The 17,872-nt window shown below is 33.4% G+C and overlaps 1 pseudogene; it reads left to right on the top strand.

The window, feature by feature from the left end:
* The first annotated feature begins 587 nt into the window (after nt 1-587).
* On the top strand, nt 588-2,018 carry LOC149215503 (putative thylakoidal processing peptidase 2, chloroplastic; annotated as a pseudogene).
* The last annotated feature ends 15,854 nt before the right edge of the window (nt 2,019-17,872 follow it).

The following is a 17,872-nucleotide window of genomic DNA, read 5'->3' on the forward strand; positions in this document are numbered from 1 at the left end:
AATAATCATAAAATTAAACATTTTCATAAATATTAATATAAGGAAGTGTATAATTTATATATCTATCTGATACATAAACACTAATAAATTAGATACATATTTTTAAAACTACTTAATATAAATAAATTATTATCGTTTTTAATTATTTAAAAGGTTAAAATTTAAAAATTATAAACAAAGTTAAATTTGGATCATATGCAATAATAAGTATATTTTATAATTTAAAATGCAATTTTTTGATAGGTTAAATGTACACTAATAGTAATAAGAATAATTATGGGTCGGGCTTGGAGTATGCCCTAAAAATACTTATGGTTGGCCAAGAGATCGTCTTCCTCGGACGTAACGAAACAGGTTAACGTACCAAGACCCAGAGGCATATGGCAGGAGTGAAAGTATTCTCCCTTAGGGACCTCAAGGTGGTGTGGTTTTTCTTAAATAACAGCGATGAGTTAGCCTACATTCACGGATAACATCCACAGATAGTTGTCATCACTCCTAGTTTGACCACTGAGTTATGATAGGTTTTCCCACCTTTGAAAAAAAGAATAATTATGGGAATTCTCAAAATATATATGAGCATAAATATGAGGTACGGAAAACAGATATATGGTCATTCTCAAAATATTTACGCTAAAGTGTTTCCCTTTGAGAAGAACTTCTCTGTTGCCTACTTGTCACAACTTTGTACCTTTGGATTATATGTTAGACAATTAAAAGATTTTAAGTCGTTTGATCATCACAGGTGAAGGTATCTAGAAGGAGCAGTTCTTGATAACCTATCGAGCATAGGTCATATCTCTTTTTCCTTGTCTTGTTTGCTACTTCTATTGTTGGATCTTGCAAACTCTCACAAGGCGCTGGAAATATATTGTCACCGTCGTCCTCATATGAGAAGAATAGACCTTGTCAGGGTTTCTAGGCAAAGAAGGCTAAGATCTTGTCGCCCTCATATGAGAAGAACAATCACTGTCAAGGTTTATGGGCGAAGAAGGTCGTGGACACATTGAGGGAGTGCAAGCTTGAGTATTGTTCATCATGGAAGAAGCAGAGTACCAGAGAAGGGCATGCATAATACCAGGCAACGATGTGCGTCGTTGGGGAAAATACTTGTTCCGGACTTGTTGTGCTCTCAGAGTCCTCCTCCGGTATCTCTGAATTCATTCATCAAAACCCCAACAACGTTGCCTACCTTGACTGGGTCTATGGGGTTTTCTTCGATGGGGGGAGCTTCCATGTTCAGGCTTAAGTCATCCACCATGATACTTTTTTTCCAGGGCTTGAAATGGGTTCCTTGCAGTGAATTCTTTTAGGTTTTGGTCGTTGCCAAGCCCAGAAGAAGGGATAACTTTGTAAATTCTTGTAGTTTGAGAAACGATGATCAAGGGGATGGAGGAGGGGAAGACAATGCCCTACTGGAAAAGGAAACAGAGAAACGGTCGGAGACTGTTGAGCAGAAGAGTGGCAGTGAGAGATTGAGTTGGCTGCCTGGGTGGGCTCATATAAGCTCAGATGATGCAAAGACCCTTGCAGCGGCCGTTTCCATATCCCTGATTTTCAGGTCGTTTGTGGTAGAACCCAGATACATTCCTTCCCTCTCCATGTATCCAACCTTCAATGTCAGAGACCGCATCATCGTGGAAAAGCTCTCCTATTATTTTAGAAAGCCAGATGTGACTGATATAGTAATATTCAAGGCTCCCCCAACTTTACAGGAAAATGGATACAGTGCAGGAGATGTCTTCATTAAAAGAGTAATAGCAAAATCAGGAGATTTTGTGGAATGCGTTCCAAAAGACTATGTCTTTGTGATGGGTGATAATCGCAACAACAGTTTTGACTCCCATGTTTGGGGACCACTTCCTGTCAAGAACATTTTAGGGAGATTTGTAGTACACTACTGACCTCCAAATAGACTTGGAAGTATCGTTCATGAAACTAGGCATGGAAGTATTGTTCATGGAACAAGGACAACCATATTACCATACCGCAGAGTAACAGCTAATACTGCCAAGTAAGACATTTTTTGGAGAGTTTCTTTTGCTCAAGTCTCTCTTGAACATTCTTAATTCAAAGGCAAAACATTGAATGATATTAAGCTATAAGTTTTGGCAAGCCCGAAGATTCAGAACACAGTATTGTGATGCCATTTAAGAGCCAGATTCTCATTTTTGGTGGACTCCATTCAGTGAGAAGATGTGACGAGCATGAAGTTGAAAATGGATGATATGTGTCTCCTCTGCAGTATGATTGAGTTGAAAATAATTTTCTGCGTATGGTGCTTATCATTGCCCAATTTATAATAGTCATACTATTGAATTGAAAAAAAAAACCTGCCGAGCATTCAGATAAATTTTATACTTCGTATGAAGATGGTTGTAAAACCACTCTACCATGTGTCTGTGATTTGTGTATAAAAATTATGAGTGGAAAAATTATACTCAGATTTTATATTTCATGAAAGCAGCAACAAATTATTTGAAGTTCACTTAGAATTTTTTTTTGAAGTTTAAAATTATTTATAAGTTAAATAAGAGATATTATTTTCTCTTCTTTTTAATTAAAAGTTTTGTTTTGCAAAGGTTTGTGTTGTATAGTTTTCTCTAATTTATTTTTAAATGTCTTTTATATAAAAAATAATATTAAAATATCTGTCTTTTATATAAAAATAATATTAAAATACCTTTTTTTAATTTATTTAGATTTTTTTACAAATTTTTATGATAAAAAGTATTATAAAATATTTAAAATAATTTAGTTGGGTTTAAAAGACAAAATTTAACAAAATTAAGAAAACTATAAGTTAATTTAAATATAAATATTTTAGGAAAAAGTATTGTAAAGTTAATTTGAATATAAGTATTTTTCAAATTCAATTCTTAAAGTGTATAAAAAAAAAAAATTATTATTATTATTATGTTACCATATAACTTTTTTTAATATTAATATTTCTTCAATTTTAGGTAAAAATATCTTTATTGATATCCATTGTTAGATACTATATGTAAAAATATTAAACATTAAAAAATTTAATAAAATAATAGATTTTTAATTTTAAGTGTAAATTTTTTATTTGTATATAAAAAAATTATTGAATATTAAATTATTTTAATTAATATAAATATTGAAATAGTTTATAAATAATATATATTGAAAATTACTATTTTCATTGTTTAAATATTAATTTCCTATTAATCATCGCAATTTTTTTATGTAGATATTATCATTGAGGTTGAGTTAATTTTTTATTATTAATATTTTTCAAAAAATTTGTGTGAAATTCATATTAAGAATAAAAGAATAGCATCTCACTCATATTATATTGTAAAAAACTCTTTTCAATGTAATAAATGTATTTTGATTGTACTATGTTGTAAAAAAATTCTTTTCAATATAATATATGTTATGTCAATTACATAATTTGTTGTTCCATAAAGAAATTACACATTCTCATACTGAATTATCAAAACCCAAAAATATACGTTATACTCAAACAAAAACTTCTTGATATATTCAAACAAATGTTCCATGAAACTTCTTGATATATTCAAACAAATGTTCCATGACTTTGTAATATGGAGAGGTTGCATCCTTAGATCATTGTCTCTAGTACCAACGAAAGTGATCTAACCCTGCAATAGGCCAAAGTAATAATGCATGAAATTCTAAATAGTACTATGCCGACTTTGTTGGTTTCTTGGTCAAAATATGGCAAGCTAACAAACTCAAAATATGGTAAGCTAACAAATGTCATTTTGGCAGGAAGCAAAAACTATTAGGTGTGTTTTACCTTCTCGGAAAATTTTGTTGTTCATATCAAGATATTTATAAAACCATTTTCCATGCGTTGTGATCTATGTTATATTTTATAAAAATCCAAAACAAATTATCTGAAGCAATTTTGTTGTTCATATCAAGATAGTTATAAAACTATTTTCCATGTGTTGTGATCTATGTTATATTTTATAAAAATCGAGAACGAATTATCTAAAGCAATTTTGTTGTTCATATCAAGATAGTTATAAAACCATTTTCCATGTGTTGTGATCTATTTTATATTATATAAAAATCTGGATCAAAATATCTTAAGCTCGTTTAGCATTCAACATCTTGTCTTAATTTACTGGGATAAATTTGAGCTTAACTGAATGCCAGGTTGGTGGATTTAAATAACAGACACTTCCTTCTTTCCAACCATAGAGTGTATCATTTAGAAAGGTTGTGTTCGGTATGGATTTTCATAAGTCGCTTATGTTTTTTCCTTTTGATTATGCATTGCCTAATTGAATTCATCCATATTTGAATTTATTTATCCATATTAGGGTTGAATTAATTTTACATTTTTCTCAACCTTAAAATAAAAATACATATTGAAGAATTTTGAAAATGATGAAAAATATATTTGGAAGAAATAAGAATTTTTTATGATATTGTTTTAAATGTAGATGTAGATGCATGTTAATCATGTTAATGTTTTATAGGTTGTATATACAAACAATGCTCTTTCTTCACTTTGATATCAACAAAGAAAATAAAATTTTAATAACAAATGACCAAAAAAATGAAAAATTCACACATTACAAATTTTACATGTTTGAACTCTAACAATGTTTAAGGTAAAGTATTTTATTTATCAAAATGAAAATCAGGCTTACAACCCATTCCATCTATCTCTTTTAGACTACTTTGATATATCTATCTATTAATCGGGAAATCCCTGGAATGCCCTCAACAAAGGGAGGGAACTCGATCACCATTTCTTTCCTTTCTTCATGTTATGATTTCCAAACATTAATCATAAACTAGTCCTTCCTTTTCTACTCCTTGATTAACCTTGGAAATGAATTTGAAGCATCCACATACTCCTTTTTCCATAATAATGATTGAGCATTGTGCTATCTCTATCATACGCCTATGATTCGACATTGATATTGTGGGTTACATGTTCCATCTTAAGAAGCAATCCTAATATCTGCTATTTGAATTACGATTCTATGAGTGATATTTTTGTTTTCACTTTAGGAGAGAAGTTGTTTTAAATACCGTTATGGATTTCAGTGCATTTGTATTTAGAATTCATGCATTCTATTTTTTTTTGTTATTGTTTGGCTTTGTGTTTAGTGCTTTTGTATTTAGTAGAATATGCATTCAATAGATGCTTCTTTGCCTCTGCTCATTCACATTTCCACATTATAATAGTTCCCTAGGAAGTTGTTTTGTCTCAAGCAGATATTGATTGTCCATAGTGGCACTCACTTGATGCCTCTTTTTGCAGGTTTTCTTAAAAATTAGTTATTGTCATGCTCCTTTAACTACATGTATTACTCTTTTGTTAATTATGAAGCCCATATTTATAAAGTTTACTATTAAACACCAAAGCTGCTACATCTTGTAACATTGTGAAAATTATACAAAGAAATGTAAATGATATAATAACATGAGACACCTATATAAGCCTACATCAAGGCATGAATTTCGAATGATTAGAGTTCTCTTATGATGCAAAATCCTTTGTGAAATTTCAATCTTTTTCTCAAACAAATGCCAGTAAAGAAACAAAATTGCATAATTTTTTTACTTTTCTTCTATGCTACTTCCTTACGGAGTTTCCTTTGCAACATGTGGTGCCATTGCTAGTTAAAAAGTATTGTGGCATTGAAGTCAATGTTGCTAGAAACAAGAAGAAGGAAGCAAAACACATGAAATTAAGAAAAGAGGAATGATCATTTTGTAAAAAAAAGGAGTGAGGGTTTGATAATGATATAAATTGAATGAATAAAATCACAATTTTCATTTTTGTAATCCCAATTTTAGGTTTTGTGATGTTAACAAGGCTGATTTTGCGCAATTTCATATATAACTTGATGAGGTACATAAAAGTTAGAAATTTCAGCAAGCTTAGTAGAAATTGTAAACCCAAACATAGTTAAATATTTTATGTGAAACAAAGAAAAACTATGCATTATCTTTATGATTGACTCAAGCAAAATTCTATAAGATCATTGGATTAGCTAAGAGAATTACATTCAATTCTTAGTTATGTATTTTGTTCTCATTCCCTATTGTATTAGTGCGGATTCAACAAATTGCATATTAAGTGGTTAAGAGGCGCACCAATGTGCTAAATTAATAATCATATCAATACTAAATCTATATTCATGTCATGAATTTTAATAGGTAAAAACATAGCATTATGAATGCAACAAAACAACTACGAATCAACATGTTTAATACTATTAGTGTGATGGAATATGTAAACGAGAAAAAACAGAGATGGATATATTTCCCTAAGGGTGGGTGCATGGAGATGCTGCCCAATTTTGGTGCAATAAGAGCACATGAGCATAACTTTTTAGGAATGTGCACGTGTTCTTGTTATTTTAGGTTCCAAACTTGTCGAACATTCACATCAGCGAAATGACTTGGAAAAATAATGTGCGCATGTTATTTTTTTTAAACATGTACATGTTTCAAGAACACACATGTGCTTTTAAAAAAACAATGTATTAAAAAAATAATGGGGTCACATTTTTCCTCACATACCCCATGAATGAAGTTAAAACCAAAACGTGTGTGTGCTTTTCTAAGCCTCCTCCCTAAAGATAAGTTCTTCTAACTAAAAGAGCATGAGCAGAGATACTCTGCTTACGATCTAGAGTTAACAGTTGTTATTCATGCGCTGAAAATGTGGCGACATTACCTCCTAGGGAGGAAATTTCTGTTGTTAACAGATCATCACAGTTTGACAAATTACTTCAGCCAACCTACCCTGAATGCGAGACAAGGTCGTTGGGCAGATTTCCTAAGTGGGTTTGATTTCGAGATAAAGCATTTAAAAGGCAAAGAAAACCGAGTGGCTGGTGCATTAAGTCGAAAGGTTCAATGTTTATGTGAACTTTCAGTCAGCAAGTGGCAGAACTCGCTGGTTGAGCAAATAAAAACAGCAGCAAGTCGTGATGCTGAATACCAACACTTAAAACAGCAGGTACAACAATCTGTTAATGAAAGATTACAGCAAGGATACACACTAGATGGTGCTGGAATGCTGTGTTTTAATAAGAAATTGTATGTACCTGATTCAAATGACCTTAAGAGACTGATTTTGGACGAGTTTCATATCAGCCACTACACTGGCCACCCAGGGTGCCAAAAGATGGTCACTACGCTTAAGAAGGAATATTATTGGCCAGGAATGAAGAAACAGGTAGTTGAGTATTTGGCGCGGTGTTTGGAATGCCAGCAAATTAAGGCAGAACATCAGCATCCAGCAGGACTGTTACAGCCTTTGCCTATTCCGGAGTGGAAATGGGAAACCATTTCCATGTATTTCATAACTGGGTTGCCTCAAACAAAGAAGAGCAATGATTCTATCATGGTAGTGGTTGATAAGTTGAGTAAAGCGGCACACTTTATACCTATGCAGTCCACTTATAAGGCGGTGCAAATTGCTCACCTCTTTATGCAAAATGTATTCCGATTGCATGGGCTGCCAAGGGTAATTATATCAGATCGTGATGTGAAGTTCACATCCACTTTTTGGAGGACATTGTTCGCTGAGTTGGGTACTCAGCTGAACTTTAGCACGGCCTATCACCCGCAGACCGATGGTCAAACTGAGCGAGTTAATCAGGTGTTGGAAGACATGTTGAGGGCATATGTGATGTTGAAACCAATCCAATGGGAAGAGTATTTACATTTGGTCGAATTTGCATATAATAACGGATATCACACCTCAACCCAGCTAAGTGCCTTTGAGGTCCTGTATGGGCGAAAGTGCCGCACACCCTCAAGTTGGGGTGGACCTGAGGACAAGCTGAGTTTGGGTCCAGAAATGCTTAAAGAAATGGAAGACATGGTGAAAAGGGTGCGTGCCAATTTAAAGGCTGCACAAGACAGACAGAAAAGTTTTGCGGACAGAAAAAGAAGATTCACAGAGTATCAGGTTGGTAACCATGTGTTTGTGAGGATTCAAGCCAGAAGGAGCACACTGCAGTGGAGCGGGTGTGGCAAGCTGGCTCCTCGGTACTTTGGACCTTTTCAGATCTTGGCTAGAGTGGGGCCGGTGGCTTACCAACTCGCCTTGCCAAGTCATATTAGGATTCACAATGTGCTCCACGTTTCTGTCCTAAAGAAATATGTATATGACCCTAAACATGTTATCCGATGGCAAGATGTGCGGGTAAGAATTAATCTGGTTGTTTTGATTATGCAGATATACTCAATAGGAAACTGATTAAAGGTATTGGTTGTCTGCAGGTAGAACCGGAAGGCGAGGTTCTGGTCGAACCACAGAGCATTCTCGACCGGAGAGAAGTGCGGCTGCGGAAACGGGTTATTACCCAAGTTAAAGTGTTGTGGCAGCACTATGGGCCTGAGGAGGCTACATGGGAAGACGAGGAACTCATTAGGAAAGTTTACCCAAATTTATTTAATGGGAATAGACATCGGGACAATGTCCAATCCCAGGGGGGGAAGATGTGATGACCCCGGATAACTTGTAAATTTGGAGTAATTACTGTGGTAAGAAATTGTATGAGTGGTTACTTATTGTTACTGAATGACATTATTTAATTATGAAAGTTAATATATTGGATTATATATATATATATATATGTGTATATTCTTGAAATGTTGGCAACCTCCTAGTGGAGGATTTTCTATTAAAAGAAAAGAATCAGTTATGAAACTGAAGGAACTGCCTCTCACCCAGGGAAAAGTCCTGGGAAGGAAAACCCCTGGGCTGTTTGGGAACAGACAGGGAAAGAAATTCCAAGAGAGACAAGAGAGAAAGAAGGTTAAGTCTGGTAGAGACCAGATAACCAAGCACAGCAGTGCATGAGTCTTGTTGAGGGCTGCAGGCCTGCAAGACGGCTCGGGGGGAGAATCCAACGTGAAGTGGATCTCAAGGTTGGGAGGATAAGAGCAAAAATGATTGCAGGTGAACCTTTGGAGTAGGAACGCCGGTAGCAGACTGACCAGGTATGCATTTTCTATAGAGTTAGACAATGATAAACAGGTACTGGAAGTGTATAGACAGTGAACAGTTATCTGTGTTTTCTTTTCATTAGTTAATGCAAAAAGGAATAACTGTAGTTGTTGTAAAAGAATAATGCATACAACTCAATGGACATCTGTAGATTAGTTACTGAGACTGTAGCCACATATTCATCTGCTGTAACAATCCTGGTTATTCAAATACATATGTACATAACAGAACCAAAACCTAGGGCGGACTGAGAGACTGGAGCAGTATACCAGTAGATATGAATAAAGAAAATGAGTAAACAGAACTTGACGGCTACGAAATGGTGCTGAGCTAAACAGTTATAGAAGCCTGGTAACTACCAGAATCTTAACAAAATACAGTCAAAGTACCAGCGCTTATACATAGATAATAATGCTGTGTAAATCAAAGAGACATTACAAAGATAATAATGCTGTGTAAATCAAAGAGACATTAGACCCCGCTGTCGAGGGTTTACATCTATTGTTAACACAAAATCTGAAGGATTAACTATCGAAGGAATTGCATACAACAATATAAGTTAAAGCCTAAAGAAAAACCATCCACGGGTTATCTTGTTATATGGCCAACGTTACCAGAAATAACGGAAACTAAACAATATATATATATCAGACTCAGGCAAAAGACCAGTCAAGGATAAACGACTGTGTATGCGGAGAGGGTATGTCTATACATTCAACATATCGAATGCAAGGATTACCCATTAGCTCTGCAATAAAACAAATATGAGGACGCATAAAGAACTTCGAACGAATCGAATGCATGTGAAAATATAACCAATCCTGTAAAGATTCGAGATATATGTCGTGCTAAATACCCTGTAGCAGATTAATGCCTTACTGTTTAGTAAGCCCTATAGGGTAACAACTCATATTTAAAGCAAAGGAAAAGCGTTAACACAGTATTATCAACTGAAAGGTAAATTATTCCATACAGAACTGGCAGTATATAAGACAGCGTCGGCCATCAAACAAATCGACAGAGCTTGAAAACTGAGAATAGTATATTCATTAAGGAATGCAAACTGTTAACTTAAGTTATATAAATAACCCTGACGAATACTGAAGAGCTAGAGAACCAAAAGTAATAACATATCTACAACGAAGCATTGAAGCTCTATTAAACTTTTAATAGGTCAAAGAACGCTTTGATAAATATAAACAGACTTCGACTCAATCAATCCAGGTCTGGAGACCCTAAATCGTAACCAAATGTACAAGTACACAGACGGCATGTAAGCCATAAACATTTTCTAACTAAACCCTAATAGGTTAACGAAATACAGGTTCCGGTATGAAGTGGCCGCCTGCAAGACGTAACTAGGGTTTGGAAAACAGTTGTCATACCTGAGACACATAAACAGAGCGTCATGAGACACTCCTCGGGCCAGGAGAATGACGCTAATCCAAACTTCATGAATAAACCTTTCTTAAATAAGGGGAAAACTGCCTATCTACGAAAATGAACATACCTGTGTTGTTTGTAGCCAGCGAAATCTTCCTGCAGGCGGTAGGAAGCTGTGGAGGCAAACCCACCTGCACATTACCATTCATTGTAAATAACCTGGAGTAGTCAAAACAACCGAAGGGTTCAAAGAGTTAAACGCAATGCATTCACCTATGAACACAACTATGAAATGGACTAACAGGTTCGACAGTATGGAAGGAACGATACCTGAACAACAGGGTAAGCTCTGTAATGGTTGCAGAGAGAAATGTCGAGCTGGGAGAGCGTTCGGCTTCATCTGTAATGTGCAAATGAACTGATCCGAAAGACCCGGTGGCTTATGTATTATCCGCCAAACCCTTGGATAGATCTGAGCCATACGATGTGGTAAGTGAATCACCATCGTCCGTTTAAGCGGGAGAGCCTGGCGCGAAAACCACAGCGGGTCAACCCCCGAGAATCACGTGGCTTCACGTGGATCCATGCCACCTGGCCATGGGATTGGTGAGATGGGTTAAGTCCCGTCCACCACCTGGCGTCAGACTGAATAATGAAGAGTTTGGTGGTATAACAATTAAGGTTTAACAATAAACGCCAAAGGCTTGAACGATATACTCATAAGTGTTATGCATAGGAGATAATACATGATTGGTGAAGGTTGATTATTTAATATAAAGTTTAGTCATATACCAAGCGCATAATCCCATTTACAATGCCTTAAGTACATGTTTCCCTTGTTATTTGGAGGGGTGATTTTAAGTAGTTAGCCACCATTATTTTATTTTATTTTACTGTAGTACATATAGTGTCGATGAGATCGTGACAATTGACAAGTCAAGTAATTAAGTATTGAGGGGTTTTTGGATTGCATTATATTAGATATCATTTTTTGGGATTCAATTTCTTTAAGTAAGTCATTCATCTATGACCATATCCATGAGAGGTAGTTGTAACTACTAATTTCTTAGTGATTTTTGAATAGTCCACTTAGCACTCATTGCATCAGGTGATGCTCACAGGGGTGAAAAAATGAAAATGAAACTAGTGAAATGAATCACATAGAGTCAATAATCACTTCTGAGACTTGCACTTGGTAACGAAGACTTCCTCTAAAATGAATACAAAATACTTTAGACCATTACTTAATAACTAGTGATACAATCTAAATACTCAATAATAATAAAAATTCAATGTAAATAATCCATAATAATAAAACATAGTCAATTTTTTTACAAACAATATATATATATATATATATATTCTTTTGAAATTTTGCAAATTAAATCATTTAATTTTTAATTTTTAAAAATCTTTATTAAATTTTAACCAAATTGATCCGAAATATATATATAAAATAATAAATCTATATAATGAGAAGATACCAAATAATATTAAAAATACGAAAATGTTTATTAAAAAATTCAACCTTTCATATAGGTTAGGGTCTTTATTAGTGAAGTTATGTCTTCCCCTAGAGTCACAACGAGAGAGATTTAAACCTGGATCTTTAGAAATTTTATATTAATTAATTAAGTTGACCACAAAATAATTCCACATGGCGATTTTTCGCTCAAGAGGACTCTTCATTTTTTTAAATGGTTTGACTCCACATGGCGTCTTGGTAGGGAATATTTTTCTCACATTTTTAAAATATTTTTCATTTTTGTGGGGCGAGAAATTCGAATCGGAATATGGATTTTGGGTTAGTTAGTAGGGTGAAAGTATATAATTAGAATATTCAAGTAAATATTTTAAATTAGTATAGATTTATTTTTATTTTGGATTTACTAAGTATCGAGAAGGATCAAATTTTTTTTTACTCTATACTAATTTTCACATTAAAATATTTGATCTCTCTCGAGGTTTAGTAGATCCAGAGTAAAGATAGATCTATGCTGGTTTAATTTCCCCCTTTAAATAAACTACATCCAAGGGGAATGTCATGGGTCAATACCATGTGCCATCTTTATTTTTATTAATACTAATATTAGCGTTAATAATGTTTTTTTGCATGGTATTAATAATAATTCGGCCCATAGGCTTCACCTAAATAAAACTTCATTTTTTAGTGTTCGTAAATATAAATAATTATGAAATAAATATTAAAAAAAAAATTATTTCTTTACGATACCTCTCATTTATTTATATTTTTATTAATCTACCATATCTCTTTTATAAATATGGTATTTGGCCCATTGTATTTAGCTCATGATATTAAAATGGTATTTGACCTATAGACTTCACCTAAATATTTATGGACTAAATATTAAAAGATGATTTATTTATAAAACTTTTTTTTGAATCTTCCTAAATATAAAGAGATTTATGGACTAAATATTAAAAGATGATTTATTTATTTTATTTATAATTTTGTTTATTTACCATACCTTTGGAGTAACTATAAAAAGAGGTTTTATTTATTTACCATACCTCCAGTTTATTTATATTTTTATTTATTTACCATACCTATTTTTTAGTGTTCATAAACCTCTTTATATTTTGAACTTATATTGTGTTTATACCTAATAATAATTAGATTGATTTCTAAATAGGGCTGGCATTAGATTAAAAATGTTAAATATTAAACATTATATGTTAAATGTTTATATTTACATTTACGTTTACATGTTTATGTGAGATCTACCCCATACTGGGTTGTAAAGTGTCTCTCGACCCAATAAGATTTTTTATAACTATTTAAAATGTTACAATTATTACATCTGGTAAAAAAATAGAATTTTAATTAAAAATTAATAAGTATATTTTTTAATTTTTTAAATAATAAAATATATATTTAATAACTATTATTTATTTAAAATAATTTTGAATGGTTAAAAATAATTATGTTCAGAGACACTCTAAAATTATTTAATATGGAAAAATGTTGTACGATCTTTAAAATTGATACAATAAATAATAATAAAATATAATGTGGATTCATTTTGGGGGAAACTCAATTGGTTAATCCAAGAAATGTGAAATCGTTGAAACTCGAAAGACCTAGGTTCTAATCCCTCTTGTTGTGACCTGGGCTATAGGGAGGAGGACATATTGTAGCCCCCCAAATACTAATATTAGGGTTAATAATGTTTTTTTGCATGGTATTAATAATAATTTGGACCATAGGCTTCACCTAAATAAAACCTCATTTTTAAGTGTTAGTAAATATAAAGTGAATTATGGAAGAAAAAAAATAAATAAATAAATAAATAAAATAAATTGTTTTATTTCTTTACCATACCTCTCATTTATTTCTATTTTTATTAATCTGCCATATTCATTTATGGTATTTGGCTCATGGTATTTAGCTCATGGTATTAAAATGGTATTTGGCTTACAGGCTTCACCTAAATAAAACCTTTTTTTTAGTCTTCCTAAATATAAAGAGGTTTATGGACTAAATATAAAAAGAGGATTTATTTATTTACCATACTTCTAGTTTATTTATAATTTTGTTTATTTACCATACCTTTGGAGTAACTATAAAAGAGGTTTTATTTATTTACTATACCTCCAATTTATTTATATTTTTATTTATTTACCATACCTATTTTTTTAGTGTTCATAAACCTCTTTATATTTTAAACTTATATTGTGTTTATACATAATAATAATTAAATTGATTTCTAAATAGGACCAACATTAGATTACAAATGTTAAATATTAAACATTACATGTTAAATGTTTATATTTACATTTACATTTACATGTTTATGTGAGATCTACCCATACTCGGCGGTAGAGTGCCTCTCGACCCAATAAGATTTTTTCTAACTATTTAAACTGTTACAATTATTAGATCCGATAAAAAAAAAAAAAAATTAATTAAAAATAATAAGTATATTTTTTAATTTTTTAGATAATAAGATATATATTTAATAGCTAGTAGTTATTTAGAATAATTTTGAATGGTTAAAAATAATTATGTTCAAAGACGCTCTAAAATTATTTAATATGGAGAAATGTTGTACCATCTATAAAATTGATACATTAAATAATAATAAAATATACTGTGGATTCATTTTGGGGGCAACTCAATTGGTTAATCCGAGAAATGTGAAATCGTTGAAACTCGAAAGACCTAAGTTCTAATCCGGGTTATTGTAACCTAAGCTATGGAAAAAAAGACATATCGTAACCCCCTAAAAATTTACATCTTTCAATTTGCGTGATTCATAAACTATCACTCTACCCTCCTACATCAACACTCCACAGATTATCAACTCTTCCCTCCTACATCAACACTCTTCCACACCCTCATAAGCTATCACTCTACCCTCCTGCATCTTATTCATAAGCTATCACTCTACCCTCCTACATCAACACTCCACATGCTATCACTCTACCCTCCTACATCAACACTCCTCCCACACCCTCTTAACAAACATCCGTGCACACAAACTCCTCCTCAGGATCTTCCACCTACTCAAGGATGTGGTCAGCAAGTGTTTCAATTGATCAAAACTCTTTGTTGACATTCAGCCATCCATTTAACATGTTCTATCACAACAATTAAAAAAAAATATTTACCAAGCTACTTTACATATGTAATCATCATGGTTGGATTTATAATGTAAAGATACATCATTCAAACAATATTATCATTGTAAAACTCAAATGTGAATATTTAATTACTTCCAGTTCTTAAATACAACATATTTGAATGTTTCAGGACAGGTGGTCGTTGATCCATAGGGTGCATACATGGTATTAAACTTAGTTTTAAATTAGAGGTTTATCACAGTACCCTTGTTTTTAGTTGTCGATTAATCAGCGAATACAACCATTTACGCTTCTAGTATTTTTTAATAAATATGCCACCTGCACTGGCCAACTTAATCGTACAGTCTGTATGACAACCGCTTAGTTATGGCAACCAACTCCTCCCTGGGTCTCGAGGTTTGTCCTCATTCTGCCACTTCTTCCTTATGTTTTTCGGCTCTGCAACTTGACTCTGCGGCGTTGAAGTTCTTATTTCTCTGGTTCCTTCCACTGCGTAGGTAATTTTATCGTAACACAATTTTACAGGCTTTTCCTTAACTTGTTTTAATTTGAAATCTCTCGTTTAGATTCTAGAATTTATAGCTATGAAGTGGTTGAAGTAGATGCATATTCTTGTTTTGTTTCTAGCACTTCCCAGATGTATACGTTGAATTGATGGCTAAAGTTAATTAATTTATATGTTTGGTCACAGTATTTGTTTAAGGTTTATTTTACCAACTCTCTTGAATCATATGTATGTATGCCAAAATCCTATCATCAGGAAATTATTAAGTTTAACAATAGTTTAAATTGTTAACTAGTTTAATTGTTGTACACTTACCATTATCCACTAACTATGTACAACTATGTTTTTAAGTTTTCTCTGTGCATACATGATAACAGTTTAAGCCAATTTTATGCAACTTCCTGGTTATTATCATCTGGTCGTGCACAGGACCTAGGTTACCTGGGACCTGCTCGGTGCCCTTAAGGCGTGGTTATACTTTTTCTTTATTCTTTTAAGTTCTGGACCGCCTTCGATAAACCTTGGGTTTGTTATTCTCAGGTAAACCAGAACCTTTATTTTCATTTTTATGGGTTTACTACCAGATCTCCTATTCTAAGTAAATTTTCGAATATTATAGCCTTATCTAACTTGTATGAAATTAACAAATCTATTGTTTTCTTTGCATGTTCCAAACACTCATCCACCAGTTGTTATTGCTATCCATAAAGGTAAATTTATTTAGTTTTTCTTGAGCAAAGCTTTCGACCGACTTAGGAAGAAAAAGGACAACCAATATGTTTTAGTCTTCCGAATTTTCCTTTAAGAGAATACAAGATAGCCAGTCTACTTTAGCCTCAATGGTCGTTCTTTCAGCTATGGATTTTGCAACTCTTTAATAGTATTTTCCAGCTATAGTCTTACTATACTTGGGAAAAATATTGTTTGTTTAATAATTACTAAACCATACAGACAATTATTAGAAACTGTACAAAAACTTGCCTTCTCCTTTAGCTCACAAAATTTTACTCTAATTCAAGCAAGAAAATAAAATATCTGAGAGATACTTATCTATCTCTTCCTATACTGTCACAAAACCAAGCATGTAAAGACCACACCTCCCAACCACGAGGTCTGGCAATTACATCCAACCTCTCCCCCAAGCTTTCTCCCTACCAGAGAGTTTAGAAAGCAACCACTGAGATAGTCTTCCCCTGAAGCCTGAAGACTGCATCAGTCTAACTCAGGGTTCTATCCTCAAGAATTCTTCCCAAAGGTTCCACTGGCTCTGTGCCCAGCTCAAGAACTCCTTAGCATGGCAGTGTCCTGCCAACCTTCACAACATCATGTGCAAGGTACCAATTTCTCATTCTTCATCTCTCTTCATCCTCAACCTGTATCTACTATCCTTAGATCTTTTCCCTTAAGATGGGGTTTTTCCATCCCCCAGGGAGAGAGTGTTGAAAAGTGTAACTAAGTTTGATCTTCATAATGACATGTAAATATGATTTTATGTAATGAGATGTAAATAATAATAAAAAAATTATTTTATTGACTTGCTTCATGGGTTTCATGAGCAAGGGGAATTTTTTTTAGTCAAAGACTCCCAGTGAGATTCTTTAGGATTTATTTGTCATCTAGTCATAAAAGAATAGTCATTGTCATGTAATAAAGTCATGTTACACTTTGTAAAATGTCAATATTGTCTATGTAAAGTATCCTCCAAGAAATTTTCATCTATCCTCTTCAATTCATCCTACAAATGATGGAAGAACATGCTAGATGAATTCAACCTAACTCTAGCAGTCAAGTTGGCCTAAAGATCATGTGGAGAGGTGTATAAATAGATGTACTCGACCTCCATTTGAACCAAGCATCTCAACAAGCTTTCGGTCTAAGAGAAGTGTGAAGAAAGTGTGCATAAGAGAAGTGTGAAGAAAGTGTGCATAAGAGAAGTACGAAGTAAGGGAAATGAAAGGGTTTCTTCTAGGGCAACAAAAGTCATTCTTCTGGGGCAACGAAGAAGGGTTCATGTGGATCAGCGAAGGAGGCATTCCTCTGAGGAAGTATGAAGATAGGATTATTCTCGGCATACGAAGAAGGATTCTTACAGGATCTGCGAAGTAGGGTTTCTTCTGGAATAGCGACGGAAGGTATCTTTTGGGACATCAAAGGAAGACTCTTCTAGGTGATCGAAGTAGAGATCTAGAGACTCAGTTTCTCTGGAGAATACCTAGAGATCGATATTCTTTAGGAAGTTGTGAAGGATCAGTGAGAACGATAGAGACCGAGCTTCTTTAGGAGTCGAGGAGAGCAGTCCAAGATCAAGAAGAAAGGAAATGAAAGGAAGAGGCAAAGCATCAAGGTTAGTGACAAGGTCCTCGGAAGGATACTAGAGTCAAGGGTATGTGTCA

The sequence above is a fragment of the Pinus tabuliformis genome, chromosome 1_1, assembly GCF_031772625.1.
Source record: "Pinus tabuliformis cultivar Carrire ecotype Pingquan chromosome 1_1, CPIR1, whole genome shotgun sequence".
In the NCBI taxonomy this organism is placed as follows: domain Eukaryota; kingdom Viridiplantae; phylum Streptophyta; class Pinopsida; order Pinales; family Pinaceae; genus Pinus; species Pinus tabuliformis.